We start from the raw sequence: 15372 nt of genomic DNA, 5'->3' as shown, positions 1-15372 counted from the left end.
TTAAGACTACTGAAATTTCAAGTTTAGTCTCATGTAAAATATGCACTCAGATTCTCCTCTGCTTTGGGAAGAAAATCCCATTCACAAACTGAAATCCTGAAGTATTTATTCCATTTATTCTCAGCTTTTTTTCAGGCAGTATCTCAACTGCAGTTAAAGGACACGAAACTTTCTGAATGTGTTCATGTAGTGGAGGAAGAATTAGTGGAATTATGCATAAAATGCAAAATTAATGGGCTCTATTCCTAAGGGAGGACTGATTGAAAACCGGGGGGGAATGCAACAGGGAGGTGAAACAAAAGATAATCTCAGTATATTTTATGTGGGGTTTATTGTGATAATAGTAATTTTAGCTTGAATTTCTTTGCGCAGATATCTTAAGTACAATGTAATTACCTTAGAATTTTATGGATTTTGATCTGCAATTTTTCTCCATACACTTAATAATTATCATGGAATAGTAAGTTTTTATTCAAGCAAGGCATCCATTGAGAATTGACCTAATAAGTAGATATTTCAACCTCCATTTATTTTATTTCTATCCAAATGAATATAGCAAATAAAATCTAAATTCAATGCAAAAAAAAGTCAGTAGTTTCATAAAGTAAGGTCATAAAGATGGAAGAAGAACTTGCATCATCTTCATGTCCTAAAGTATCAACCTGTCAGCAAGTATCTATTAGATAGTTATCTCAGAATTGCTTGAATTTTTAAAAATAATACAAACATCACTTTTTTTTTAAATATCTGCATAGCAAGCAGGAGAGGAATGAGTCCAAGAGTAGAACAAATTAGTGCACTTTGTATTAATGGAGCAATTATTTATTACTCATTAAAAAGCTATTAGTAAAACATTGTTATTTATGATAAGCAATAAGCAGCATGCTGCTAAACAGTTGGCAATAGAAATTAGAAAGTAATAATATCTATTAGTTGGAAAGTTAATTTATCTAAAAATTGTTTTCTTCAAATGTTTAGCACACTTTTTGTTTGTTTTTAGAGCAATGAGAGTTAAAACATTTTTATTAAATTTCTCTCTATGAAAATTATGGCATTTGCATGTACTCTGCTTCTGCTCATAACTTGTGTCTTAGCTGTTCTGTATCTGTCACTTATATATGAATGTTGCTTTAAACTCCTTAACAAGTGAGCACTGTCAATTATTTTCCCCCATCGATCTTATCTCAGATGCAGACCTCCAGTTAGTAATGCTGCAGAAGTGTTTCCCTATAGCAAAGTGTACAGTGCATTGTGTTAATAAATCATTTATACTTATGGACCTTTTGAGATGGACAAAAGTTTCCACATTTTGATTTACATGTAAATATTCAACATTAAGGTTTGCAGTATTTTCCCTTAGGAGTGAGGAGATGAATTTCTTTTTTCTTTTTTTTTCCCTTGCACTATAAAAGTCCTACTACATAGTTTTCTTAGAACCTTCACATCCATATGCATTATAGTGTATAAGTTAAGGAACATTATCACAGACATAGATATCTAGGCTTTCTGAAGATTTAAGTGCATTGATAAAGTGCATTGATTTAAAATCAGTGCAGTTGGTTTAATTATAATTTCATTTCATCACTTAATAATTTCTTTTTATTAACAGTAATTTTAAACGTACAGATTAGTCAAGAATAGGGCCTGTATGTAATTTTTAAAATAAAATAAGAATGCTGAAAAAACCTTTCTAAGCAAAATATTAAGGTTTACCAAGCACCTAGAATTATGCCTCCATCTTACTTCTAACTGAAGTAACTCAAACTTGGCTAATTATATTAGTTCTAAACTCACATGTGATCATTAGCAGGATCATGAAGCCAGACAATTTCTTTAAGAAGGAAACTGCTAGTGATGGTTTTGACCTTTCTATAGTTATTTGGCTGTTCAAGTGTGTGTAGGACGTAGCAGATTTTTAGGTTTAATTTTCTTTCATACCCAAGAGATTTGAACCTGCATCTCCTACTTCCCATGAGAAAGCCATTACAAACAACCTATATGCACCTCTCTTGTTGGAGCTGTTCACTTGCTCAAAAGGAAGTCGAGATTAATTGGGCCCAGGGGAAGCACTAGACTGTAGTTTGGTTTATCATGGAGGAATAAAACTTGACTGTAAAAATCTCAGTTGATTACACTAAATTACAGAGTATCAGTTGTGTGTTTGCATTAGATTGCTATTGGATAAAACACATAAACTGGGAAGAGGACAAAACTCTATCAGGAGAGTCTCAAATGTACTATGAAGCTCAGCTCCCACGAGCACACCCTAAGTCCCAGGAAACCTGTAGTCCTGACTGTCCAGTAAAACTGTTTAAACAGAAGGGATAGAAAACAGCCTCATTTAGCATTGCTTAATATAATGGGATCAAGACACACTCGTGAGAAGCATGATATAAGCCATCTCAGATGAAAAAGGAAATGAATCCATATTTTGTACTTTCTGGGCTATTTTTATAACAATTTGCTTCAAAATCAAAGTACTGGATCAATCATCTTCTACTACTACCTCATCTTTTCTTTAAATTTAAGTTGTGTTAAATATAATAGATATACTCTGAACAGTGATTTAAGGGGGTTTGAGCTAACTTACCTGATGCTTTCATGAAAGTAATTAGAAGCATACACACAGTTACTATGTGTCAGCTGGAAGGTAGTAACTACAACCAATTAACAAAGAGCCCATGAGTGCTTTTAATCCATTTTGATCTAGCAGCTGACACTGAACCGCAGTGGTTCATCGTTGTACTGAAACAGAACTCAAAGAGAGCTCTTGCTGGGCAGCATTTAAAAGAGACACTTGGCCTTTCTTTGCCTGTGCCTGTGTTGATCCACTCTGCTCCCATACAAACCTGAACAGGCCATATCAGACTTTTCCTTGTTTGCATGCACAGAGTAACGTATAACAAATATGGGTTACTTTCTGGGAGCCACTAGATCCTACCTCTTTACCCCAGAGTATTTCCTCCCTGCCTTAGAAAGCTGAGGACTCAGTTCAAACTGAGGATTCTCAGTTTTGGCTGGTATTTCAACTAGCAAATACAAATGAACACAAAAATGTTTGTGTTCTTTCCACATCTAATTCAGATAGAAAAAAGGAAAAATGTTGATTTAGTTAAAAGATAATGAAGCATAATTAATACCAGAGAAAACAATTGTTTTGTGAACATGACTTGTCATGTTAAATTAATTAATCTGAAGAAAGCAGTAGTCCCATGTCAGATCTACAACTACAAAACAGGTTTTCTAGCACAATAATTTTCAATTATGCCCACAGTTTTACTTCCTAAAATTAATACTTTTGTGACTTTTCTGTATAAAATAATTTTAATAATGAATTTACTTTAAAAACCTTAGAGACACAAAAAATCTTCGTTATATGGAAAGATGACATATTCTAAAAAAAACCCCCACCAACCCAACAGCAATAACAATAACAAAAACAAACCACCAAAAACACCAAATCAACAGGAAAGTGAAAGCCAAAGTTCACTTTCATAGAAAGACCAAAAGAAAAACTAGTGCAAATGTAGATTTCTCCAAAACACATAAATTGCAAACCTAGGTATCACAAGTGTGTATGATACTTCCTTTTATTCTGTAAGATAAAACTAACTTGGAAGTAACCTCTTTTATCCACCCATTTTTGGAGGTTTGAGAAGAGAATCTTTCTTAAATTTTGCTCAAAACGATCTCATATTCAGCAGTTTTGCAACAGAGTAGATAAGAATTTTAGATGTAAGTCTTACCAAAACTATCAAATAAAACAGGCATGTGAATTCCTAATTATCAACACTGATTCAGGTGTTTAAACAGCTTGGATTTGAAAATGATCATAGAATGATTTCAGTACTATTTATATGTATATTATACCCAAATAATTGAACTAGAGAACAAAGATTAAAGCTTTAAATTGAGAGTTTTAAAAGTTAGAAAAAGTACATGATACATATATTTTTCAACATACTCTTGTTCTCATTCAATGTCTCCTACTTTACTTGTCTCCAAAAATCCTCTGTTTCTCCTCATATCTTTCAACACCTCTAACAAATCCTAATAAAAGTATGCCTCACTCTAAGATTCTTGTTTCCTCATCTGACAATTTTTGTTTTCCAATTTCAACCCAGTTTTTCTTCATTGTCCATCTATATTTTCTCACAGTCCTGGAACCAAAGATATCTATCAAGTGACACATGGCTAGTAAACTTTTTGACCACTTATTTAACGCTAAAATAAAAATAATATTCAGAATTCCATAACAGAAAATGAAAGCCCATAAAGTGTATTATCTTCTGACAAACCTACTTGAGTTGCATGAGAATTTTTATGCATATCAAATCATTAAAAAAATAGAAATATGGAGGCAGTTGAGGACACCATTCTTCAAAATTAGGAATGTCTGATATCCCATTAAAACTTACATTTTTGACTTATATAAAACTTAATGACATTTAAACAGAAAAGAGAAAACCCAGTTCCTTGCTTTTCAGAAAAACCATTGTAACATACAGTTAAGGGAGTTCCTCTCTCAAAAATTCAAATAATCAAGGGATTATACTGCAATGTCTTTGAAACCACATACAATCCATACTTAGAGGACTTCCAGAAAGTGTTAAGTAGCATAAAATTATTGTATTGGTAGTTGTTTTTCTTTTATTTTCTTCTTCCCTGGTTACAGTATTGTGTATCATAATAATGTACGTGTTTTCATTGCTAATACTTTATTTTCTCACTATAAAAATTGTGTCTCAAAGTGATGTTATCTGAATTATTGCATTATAAAGTGATATGTATCAATATGCACATCTCATACCTTTACAAATTGATCAACAACTGTAGCATTGCAGCAGAAAAAAAAATGGAAAGCTGTGCTGTCACTGAGCAACTATATTTCAGAGATGCTTGTCTTACTGCCAACACATAAAACAAGTTTTCTTGCAACCAGTGAAACCTGACATAAAGCACAACACAGCTAAAAATACATAGAGATCTAAATGCATGATTATTTTAAGGAAATTATACAGCATGGAAAAGAGAGAAATTAGGTTTTAACAATTATAGAGTCATTATAGTGTTGGGTGGATCTGGAACATGAAGGGATTTTTTCCATATTCTAACATATTCAGCTCAAAGGACTAATATACAATTTAATTTTTACTTTTAATTTTTTTTAAAATAAGTTACCTCTGAGCAAAAAAAATCATAGGAAAGTAAGGTAGGGTATAATTTGTGCAGTTATGTCATTATTTGTGAAGATTAAAGTTGTAAATGTAATGCTGATTTCTTGACTCACTGTAGAGGTGTGTAGGTTCTGTGAAACAGAAGAGGGTAGAATTTTAAATTAATGACATCCAACAGCTGTAAGCATACAAATAGAAAAACGTTTGTTATATTTTTTCATTAAAAAGTTATCTATGAATAAATCTAGCTTGGTTTTTTTTTAGATTTGAATTTCAAAGTCATATCAAATAAAAAACAAAAACAGTGGTATTCCTGTTAACTAAGAAAATTGGATTGAAGGTCACATAGGTGCTGTAGTCAGAAAACAAACAACACAATTTAAAAAATCCCCCTTTCCAGAGTAGAGAGAAAACGTATAAACTTTCTTGTCACCAGTACTAAATAGTATATATTTATTCTTCATCTCACACTTACAAGACAGTTTTCCTAAGAAGAAATATATCTATAACAGGTGTTGTATTATGACACAAAATGACTTCTTGAAGAAACTAGATACAGAACTCCTGATTCACAGAAATGTGTGCAAATGCTTCTGTATCTTTTTGCATGACTGTATATTTTCAAACAATGCTTCATTCAATTTCAGAATTTCATCTTACACTGAGTTTTTACATTTAGATAGGTCATACTTCAGTCTACTCTGTGCTAATTAGATGAGAATATTTACTAACTTTACAAAGCTGACATATCAAAGTTTTGAATCTAATCTCAATGGTTTACTGTTAGCCAAAGAATAAGATGTATTTCAGTATGTTCAAATTGTGATTTGTTTGCCATCATGCTCATAACAATAAAATTTGTCTTCTGTTTATAAACCTTCAAATAATCAGAAATGAAAGTAAAATAATTCAAATGAATCTCAATGTCTTTTATAAGGGGAGATACATAATCTGCCTCTCTTCTAGGTTCTAAATGTGCAACATGAAACAATTTGGAAAGAAAGATCTGATCAGTGATTCTTGGCTTCTGTTCTCGCTGTTGCTGGCTGAGGCAGAAAGGAGTGTTTTCAGCAGACAAAAATTGACAGAAATACATAAGCTATGTTGGCAAGCAAGTTCACAGTTGGCCTTTACCAGTTGGTGCATCAAGCTGATAGCTGGCCAAAATTACATTACAACAAAATAAAAACATACTGATTTTAAAAAGATGAAAAAAGTCCATCACACATGCCCCCCACCATACACATGAGAGAGAAAAAGGTTAAGAGATGCAAACTCAGAACTGGAACTCAGACAGACAGGGTAAAACTGGTAATATTCTTTCTCTCATCTTTGTACTGACATTGTTGCTTCTTCCACTCCAGTAAGACATAGCTTTCCTCAATTATTACCAAGCTCATTTGCTCCCCTCAAAGGACCTTGTTTTCAACATGACCTCAGGCATTAGGATTTTTTTTTTGTTTTGTTTTTCCCTGCAATGCTATATGAAGCTGCTGGGAGCTGTAGAAGATATATTAGTCACAGCTGTTTCTTATAGCCTGTGGAATGAAAAGCTTTTTAGTTTATTTGTTTGTTTGAGGCAAACCATTCATTCTGAAGCTTCAGAAAAAAAAAAAAAGAAAGACGTGGTAGATCTTTTTCACCAGTAGTAGTATTATTATATAATTATTCGAGAAATACTAATTATTTCATTATTTGGGGAAAGGGTCTCTTAACTTCTATTCCTGGCTCTTACTGGAGATGCCCAAAATATGGAATTTAGCAAAAAACTTAAATCGTTTGCTTTCATAGTATATAAAGTTTTATTAAAATACTTTTATCTCTATTTTGACTAATGGATGACCTTCATTAAAAAAAAGTTTGAGGTACTTAGTTATATTTTTTTAAAAAATTTTAAGGAATTCAGAATACATCAGGGGTAAAGATCAAACTTTCAAAATCATTTGAATGCTGCTGCCAAGCCATTCTAAATGTGCTTCAACTGACCTATTTTATAACCAGTTAATACACTGTTATGCATTATCTATTGATACACCATTATTCATGTCTTCCAAGCAGTGCTAATGAACACCAAAGTTGATTATGAAGAAAAATAGAAAAATAGAAAGTCCATAACAAATTCACTTGTTATTCAGCACCTGGCTTAACTAACTAGGTCAAAAGTATTAGGAGGATGAATTTTCATTTATTATCAAATCAGCAGTCCCAAGTGTTCTGAAATGAACACTTAAAAGATCTTAAAGGCTATGTTCTGATTATATTGCTAGAAGGAAAGGATATTAAAGAAGAAAAAATTTCAAATCTAGTGACTCAGACTTTGCACAGATTAGGAGGCAATTCTAGAAAAGGTGAAGAGAGTTAATCTGACTTTAGAAGTTGCTATCTTGTAAACATCTCACATAGAAAAGGAGTAAGTTAAAAAAATGTAGATTTCAGTTATTGATAACTGATGCTGGATATGTATAATCATTAGATTTATTGGTCTTCACACTTTAAAAAGACTGGTTTTAACACCAAAGAAAATAGTAAAATGAGAGTAAGAAACATGCCTAAAACGTTTCAAAGAAAGAGGAAATTACTTTTTTTTAACTCTCCTCCCAAAACTTGGAATTATAAATTTGAAGATCAAAGATAGATATCTGAAAGGACAAACAAGATGTCCACCACCCAAAATTAACACCTTTATTTATACATACAGTTATTTTTTTCCTTCTTTGCTTAAGGCTACAAATCATGTTCAGCAGAAAACTTGTATACAGTGACAGTTCCATACATAAGCTCTTGCAGTGAAAGTGCAACTAAATCTATGAACTGTTGAAATGCAAACATAAGACATAGCCAGCTTGCACCTTCAGCAATTTATACTTTAGGAGAACTTCACTAAGAAGCAGAAGGTCTAAACATCCAGAAATAGAAACCATTCCAAGGCAATAGATTTCACAATCACAAAAACTACATTGCGACTAACGTTATTTGTTCTGGGAGGTTCTTCAGAGAATATTAGTGGCTTATTTGTCACTTAATTCGGAACTGACATGTTTTTACTACCTGTTGGCTGTTCAGTGGCTTTTGAGAAATAAGATCATCACTTTCCTTTACTTACAAGTTTTTTTGTGGTCCCTGTGACAATATTTTTTGAAGCCATGATAAAGACAAATAGACTTATCTTATTTCTTTGGCACAGAAAACTTTCATTACTGTTAGTTCACGGAGGGAAGCCAAGAAAAGAGAATATGTTAAGACTCCTCACCCATTTATGTCAAGTTATTTTTGCAAGTGAGATGAAAAAGATCATTTTGTCTAACCCAGCTGACTCTGTGTTATAGCATTTTGTTTGGAATACTTACATGCTTCTTTTTCTATTTTCTTTATCATGATTGTTTTTTCCAACCAATATATGAAAAAAACAGCTGGATGCTTTAATGATTTCTGCTGTATTTTTACCCATGCCACAAATCTGGTAGCCTAAGGACAACAACATAGATGTAGAACGTAAGATGCTAATTTTATAACATAAGTACATACTTACATATAGGTTCCACTAAATTTAACAGGTGAACTAAAAGAAATAAAACTGTATAGATTTTGTAAACTGTTTCAAAGCTTATTGCAAATACACAGAAATTGGATCCATGCCTATAAGGAACACAAAATGGATTTCTATTCAGTGTCAACTGATAGTCAAAAGGCATGTAAATGGTTAGCTTGGAAATTCAGCTGGGATGAAAAAATACATAAATAGAAGGTTAGTCTATTAGCAGTAGGAATGTCTTGGTTTTAGTGACATTACATTTAGATACATTTGAACTTGAGAACTTTCCAGAATAAAAATAAAATGGGGCCAAAAACTCCCTTTATTTTGTAATCTAAAAATTTTACCTGAAACTGACTAGTATTCAGAAGTAATATTGACCATTACTCACTTCCAATTCCTTCCATAAATAAGCTATTAGTCAAAAAATTGTTTTGCCCAGAAAAAGACACAGTGAATCCACAATCAATATTTGTAAGAATAGAACATTCATCTTTCCTTTTTAGTTCTGAGTATGATAATTCAGTAAATAAGAACACCGTACTAGTAGGTTTTTGTGTCTTAGATTGGCACAATGCTGTCCTCCTCCTCTATTCATCTACTCTGTTTCACATTGTTGTTGACTTCTGTCATTTACATCTTTTGAAAGTGAAATAAATAGAAGAAATGAGATATGAAACCACATCATCAGCATTAGAATTATAAGAAGGTTTATATACCTGTGCCATGTATGGATGCAATAGAGAAACATTTTGTTTTAGGTAATCTAGTAACTAGTGTATCATAAGAACTTATGTAGGAAAAATTAAGTCTAGGGAAGAAATATCCATATGCCATATAAAACTATAGAGGAGCACATGCAATGGGACATAGGTTTTGCTTTAAATACTTGAAAGGTGAGACAAAAGCAACTTGGATCTGTTAGAAAATTTTCACCTTCAGAGAACATTAAAAAAGCTTCAAATGAAACACTGCCTTGGGCACTGTCATATTTAATTTTTATGAGGAATGGATGTATTGTCACATTTTTATTTTTCAGCCATATTGTGCTTTCTTGGCATTTGCATTACATAGATTAAAAAAAAAATAATAATTGTTTGGCAAATTAGACTGAAAAAATGCTGTACATGCAAACACCAGTGTCTATCAGATGTACACAGCGCACCTCCTCATAACAACAGCAAGCCTGTGCTGACTTCTGCTAAGACCCGAATTCTCCTGGTTCAGTGCTGAAAGATTGTTCCTGGCTCAAATGCAGATGCACTCAGTATCAAAGGTTACCACAGGTGTAACTCTGCCAGTCAGTGAATAGGAGAGTGGGAGGCCTAAACCTTACCAATGGGAGATGAATCTGATAACTCACAGATTGATTGTAGCAATAACTCTGTTGATCAACTACAGTCCTGGAAACCTCTGTGTAGCTTGAGGAACATTAGTACTTGTGATTCAAGGAAAAATGAAAATACTCAAAAGGTCAAATAGAAATGGAGGTTGCCTGTTATACAGTAATTTCCAGCAGTATAACAGATGTGAAGGTGACATTAGGATGGGGAGTGCACAGTGCTCAGAAGCTATCCAGCCATTAGTATCTTTCCCTATAGAAGCTGTAGACATTATTACAATTTCAGTTGTTTAAATGGAATAGAGACCAGTGAAAATATTCAACTAGCAAATCAGTTGCTCAGTCTACAGCATATGAGAATCAAGCACATTAAGCAAATAGCTCCAAGTATTCGGACAAAATGTTTAAATTTAATCTAATGTACATTCTGTAAGAACTAGAAGAAAGGATAGTTAAGTTTCTTTCTAAATACCAGAATTTTACATATCTATAAAATCTGATGTGTTCGAAGCCCGTAGCTAGGAATTCACGCATCCCTGGTTACATTTTCTGATTGGGATATATTGTTAATTATAGCTGAATTCTGATTGTCAAAGTGGGAAAGATTATAAAATTATCTTCTCAGCATTTTCCCACTTACCAGTATTCAAGACAAGTTATAAGATTAAGGCAGTGAATATTTTTCATTATAAAAAATATAAAGAAAGCAGTTTGATTTTGTGCCATGTGGTCTAAAACTGCTTTAGCTATCCTCTGCAATGTAAAGGGCTATGTATTGTTTTAAGTAACAGGTAGGCTAGAATAGTCTAGAAATCTTTACTATTAAAGAGAGCAGAAAGGTCACAAAAGGCGAACAACTTACAGTAGTCAAACTTGGGGCAAGAATCAAGATCTTTACAAAATCAATCACAGCACCAAAAAATATGGAGAAGATAACTGTCCACTTACTCACCTAAAGATGATATAAAACTATATTTAAAAGAACATATTCTATTCTATTGATAGGTCTTGGGAAAATTTACATTATTATAATGTTAAATCCTTAATAGTTATGGCTATCTGTGAGTTACTGAAGAAGTAGAAAAATGTAGATTTTTTTTTCTTCTTAAATAGCAGGTCTTTATCAGAGTCACATGGTACATCTAAAATGTCAGCTTCATTTATTACAAATAATTAAACCAAATCAGAAATAAATTGCCACCAGGTACCTGCATTGTGCATGCCAGGTCCTTATCGTAAACTAATTCATTCTTACAAATCTGTTCCTAGTTGACCATGCTATGTGCTGACCAGATTTTTAAATATATGGGATGGGTTATTGTCAGAAATGGGTTAACAGGTTTTCTGGTTTCTATCACTGTTGCACTGTACCTCCAGGTGTCAGGTTTGGCTGAAGTCAGAAGAGTCACTTTCTGGGACGATGCCTGAGAAAAATAGGAGAGCATTTGTTTATTGAGAGGATTAGCAAGGGTCATATTCTAGATTAGAGAATCTTGGCTCCTGGAGCCTTTCTGCAGATTCTCTTGGAAAGTAAACATAACAAAATAGACTAATAAACAAAAACTATGATACATTCATATTTAAGGTCAAGTAACAGAAATAATAAAAAAAAAGTCAGAATTGCAAAACCTATCACGGTACAATTTGTTATGAGAAACAATGATTCTGAAAAGGACTCATGGATAATGATAAATGAACTCTCAGTGCTTTGCAGTTTCCAAGATAAAAAATGTTATCCTTGAATAAGCAAAAAAGAGGACACCGAGTGTTAAGAGGAACATATAACCTCTCATCTGATGTTTGTTGACTACTACTGTAACAATGTTGTTAATAAATCAGAGTGAATGTTGATAATGTGAAGAGAACCTTACAATAAAAGGAGCTCAAGGAGCTACTGTACCATCCGAAAAAGAACATAAACTTCAAAATGAAAAGTAAAAGAGGGTTTCATGACCTGGTAGTCTTAAACTAGGTTACCTTTGTTCTACAGTGGTTATCACCGAATGTAGATTGATTAGTACAGACTAGATCAAAATGCTCCTTGTTAATTTAAAGTGCAAATAAGCTATTAGAAAAATTGGCTGGATTTCCTCTAATTGTCTATTTTTTATTCAATATTGTTTTCTAGACAAAACTCCAGTTCAAACAGGATTACATTCAGACTCCTCAGAAGATTCAGAAGTCAACAACAAATAAAATGCATTATTTTGCATAGGCCGCATCTGCATTAATTAAAGGATTTTTAAAAAAATAACAAGTTCTGAAGTAGTGCATATCTTTATTTATATCTCAACAAAAGGTCTATCTGACTGTTTTCCTGAGATGCCCATATTCTCCCTAATAGTAAACAACTGTATCATAGAATCATAAAATATAATGAGTTGGAAGGAATCCACAAGAATCATCAAAGTCCAACTCCTGGCCCTGCACAGGACAGGCCCAAGGATCACACCATGTGCCTGTGTGTCCATATCTCCCTCCAGAAGTAGTGACTGAAAAAGAAACAATTCTGGACAATCCAAACAGAAGGAAGCTCTGCAACTCAGTTCAGTACCTGCTATATCTATCTCAGAAAGGACCTTTTGGTTTACAGATTTTTATGATGAAGAGCTTACCAAAAAAGCATGTTAGACAAAACTAGAAAAACGTTTAATAGGTGAACCAGATAGTAAAAGATTAAAGTCCAATGGCACAAATATGAAACAAGTGGACCTCTTTTTTACTACCACTTACAGCTCAATGTTTTAAAGTAGAAAAAATTGCTTTAAGAAAAGTAAATTTTTCTTCTATTCTGCCTCCAGGTGCTCTAGAACACATTCAGTTATCACAATGGTTCTCCAGCCGTGTTATCTGTCTGCCCCTACAGGACTTAATATTTGCTTAAGATTTGTACAATCTCTCAAAAGCAAAAAAAGCAAAAAGTCTGTTGTTTCTAGGTATTACTACAGTTGAAAAACCACAGTACCTTTTCCTCCACTAAGTGGAGCTTCTGGGAAACAATTAAATTTTCACCATAATTTGGAATAGATATATGCATTGTTATGCAAGACATCAGGTACATTTGAGTTTGAGATGTCAGTCTTGCAGAGTTGTATGTATGTCTAAATTTCTCTGCATCTAGTAGTGCCATTGAGAGGGTTAAATAACTTCAAAAGATTAAAGTATCTTTTAAAGTCCAAAGGTGAGCAATGTGAATAAAGGAATCCTGATTTGCATGTATCTTTTTTTTTCTTTAATTAATATATGACGCTTGGAAAAAATACATAAAATATGTAAATTAAGCCCATTGATTTTGAACATTAATCTATATTGAGGAATAAAAATATATTGATACATAATAACACAAGCTTACAAAACAAAGAAAGAGAAACACATCTGGTATTCACTAAGCCTGTTGGCATGTACCAATGAGTTTGCAATCAGGCATGGAAACAGCCAAGCTCATGAAGCCTACATTTTTAGAGCTATAGCAGTTGTCCTCTAAATTATTCTGCATCTAGGTCTACATAAATAGCAAAGACAGATGCACAACGTTAGTGCCAGTTTTACAAAATATTATTCCAGTCAGCAAGATGCTGCAATAAATAGATTAATCTTTATTGATGTCTTTGATATTCATCATAACAACATTAATTAAGAAGAATTAATTTGGAGTTAATGTGACTTCAATATGAATTGCTCACGGTATTTACTTGTAAATTCAGTTTTTGAGGACAGACTTCATCCCCTTCACTTTCAAAACTAATGTTGATTTCTACACTATTCCACATGAATGACGGACTTCCATAATACTGTTGATACTGATGTATGGTATTTTTTCCCCTTATTGATTTTATTATGTTCATTGATATCTGCCAGTGTGTCTCCTTTCAGTTTTGTTCCCAACTAACAATTCTGGTAAAAAGGTTTTAACCCAGTTGACTAAGATACTGTGGAACAGCTGCATGACTGATTTTTCCTGGAGAAAAATAATAGGGTTTTTTAAAAGTTTCAAGTACTATCAGATAAATAAACGTCCTCATACATTATTTGAGAGTAACTAGAAAAACTTCCTCATTTGAACTTATAGTTATCTATAAATACTAAATACAAGTTCCTGAGTTTCATTACTCATATTTATAATGAATTTAAATCATTATAACCTGGAAGTTAGTCAGGTCAAAAATATGAGTTCTTTCAAAGCTAGAATATAAACAGAAATTAGCTAAATGTCTTGAGTACCATCCATATTGAAGAATGTAACTCCTGGCTCTAGTACAGAAGAAAGAGCAAATATTCTTATATTAAGAATTAAGAATTAAGAATTTGCTTCTTAATATAAGAAGCAAATTCCTTATATTAAGAAATCAAAAAATCAGAGCCCAAAACTCTTAAGTTCTGGTTCAATACCTCCGCAATATAACCATTCTTTGTGGCTATGGATCAATGTTCACAATATTTCATTAAAAAAATATTAGGATTAACAAAAGCTTCAGACACACTATTTTAAAAATCATTTATAGTTGGAATATTTCGGTATCCTGCTACAATGAGTTCCTTCCAGAGGGCTCCAAATCTCACCTTCTGTGATCAAATTTTGGCATCAAGTACCAGATGTTAATGCATTACAAATGTGCATGTGTAACATGTACATAAGTATGTGTATGTACATACATATATGTGCGTGTAGGTGCTTGCATATGTACACGTATACACACAAACACACACGTATTGTGGTTTTCCAGCTGTACACAGGATGGTGATGTATGCTAGCGCAGATAAAAAGTATTACAGGCTATCTACGACCAGAGGCAATTGCTGTGGAGATAAAAACTCATTTTTGGAGTATTCGGTATACTGTGCATGATGAAATTTTGGTGTATAGGTGTGTTTGAAAGTTAATCACACAGAAGTTCCCATCTATGCCTTTTACCTGAGTTTTGAATTGTTTTCTTATGAGGAACTGTTCTGCTCTCTAATTGCAATATTGTAGCACATGGAAGTACCTGAACAGGAAGTGTCAGGTTTTGTCCTAACTTCTGTAATTCTTTCCAATGAAGACAAAAGTTCCAGTTCCAGTTGCCCTTGAAGAGAAAAAATTAATTGCAGTAAAAGATAAAATGCATTTTAACTAATAAATACATAGTAAAAACTTCAAAATTAAGTGAAAGGATTGCTCTCAAAGACTGTATGCATTGTATACATGAAAAAAAACCCCACTGTCTTCTAGTTTTCTCATTGCCTTCCTCAGAAACCAGTTAAATGTTTATTAACTAAAATAAACATTTGTATTAATGAACAAACATGGAATTAAAGAAAAAGTCACTCTAATCAATCATCTC

At 32.8% G+C, this 15372-nt stretch overlaps 1 long non-coding RNA gene across 1 annotated transcript; it reads right to left on the bottom strand.

Annotated features, from left to right (window-relative positions):
* Nucleotides 1-8603: 8603 nt before the first annotated feature.
* Nucleotides 8604-15117, bottom strand: LOC116787895. Its single transcript, XR_004357484.1, has 3 exons — nucleotides 15037-15117; nucleotides 11423-11475; nucleotides 8604-8642 (listed from the first exon to the last, which is right to left on the bottom strand). It is a non-coding gene; the product is annotated as an uncharacterized LOC116787895 (long non-coding RNA).
* Between the last annotated feature and the right edge of the window lie 255 nt (nucleotides 15118-15372).

This window comes from Chiroxiphia lanceolata, chromosome 6 (genome assembly GCF_009829145.1).
Source record: "Chiroxiphia lanceolata isolate bChiLan1 chromosome 6, bChiLan1.pri, whole genome shotgun sequence".
NCBI classification, from domain to species: Eukaryota; Metazoa; Chordata; class Aves; order Passeriformes; family Pipridae; genus Chiroxiphia; species Chiroxiphia lanceolata.
The sequence above is the reverse complement of the archived record's forward strand: the minus strand, read 5'-3'. Positions and strand labels throughout refer to the sequence as shown.